Source organism: Trichosurus vulpecula (genome assembly GCF_011100635.1).
Source record: "Trichosurus vulpecula isolate mTriVul1 chromosome X unlocalized genomic scaffold, mTriVul1.pri SUPER_X_unloc_1, whole genome shotgun sequence".
Classification (NCBI taxonomy): domain Eukaryota; kingdom Metazoa; phylum Chordata; class Mammalia; order Diprotodontia; family Phalangeridae; genus Trichosurus; species Trichosurus vulpecula.
Window position 1 is genome coordinate 4516260 of NW_023494377.1, and position 742 is coordinate 4517001.

The 742-nt window shown below is 37.3% G+C and overlaps 1 non-coding gene across 1 annotated transcript; it reads right to left on the reverse strand.

The window, feature by feature from the left end:
- Window positions 1-275: 275 nt before the first annotated feature.
- LOC118833108 lies at window positions 276-378 on the reverse strand. Its single transcript, XR_005009281.1, has one exon. It is a non-coding gene; the product is annotated as a U6 spliceosomal RNA (small nuclear RNA).
- Between the last annotated feature and the right edge of the window lie 364 nt (window positions 379-742).

The window sequence follows — 742 nt, forward strand, 5'->3', positions numbered from 1 at the left end:
CTGATGAGTGTAATGACCAACCATGTTTCCAGGGGACTCATGATGAAACATGTGGACCCACCTTCAGATAAGTAACAGACCCAAAAGGCAAATTCATGAATATGTTTTTTTTAAACATAGCCAATGTAGGAATTTGTTTTATTTGACTATAATATTCAAAGCAGGTTTTTTTTTGCAGGTTAAATTCAGAACATTTATTTGTAAACAGGATAACCCCAGGACATGGCCACACTGGCTGTCACATGCTCTCAATTCCACGTCAACTACTCAAAAGAAAAAATATGGAACGCTTCACGAATTTGCATGTTATCCTTGCACAGGGGCCATGCTAATCTTCTTTGTATCGTTCCAATTTTAGTATATGTGCTGCTGAAGCAAATACTTTTTTTTCTTTTTCAATGGAGAGGGTAGTGGAAGTGGGAGAGAGAGGAGATAAATCTTTGTGAAAATAAAATTAATTTAATTTAAAAAAAGATAGTGACCAGGAAAGCAGTTTGAACCTAAAATATGTGGCTCTAGACCAGCAATATTTAAAGGTCAGATAAATATAATTCCATTCCCATATGCCTTTAGAAGAGAGTAGTTTGGCTAGCCTCATGGCTCCTTCTTCCGCTCCCCTCTAGGCAGAAACCAAATTCTCCCTTGGAGAGAAGTAGGCAAGATTCCAGAAATATCCATCCACATCTCCTTTTGAGTCACATTTAGATAACCTTGTGGACATATACATCTTACATGGGTAACA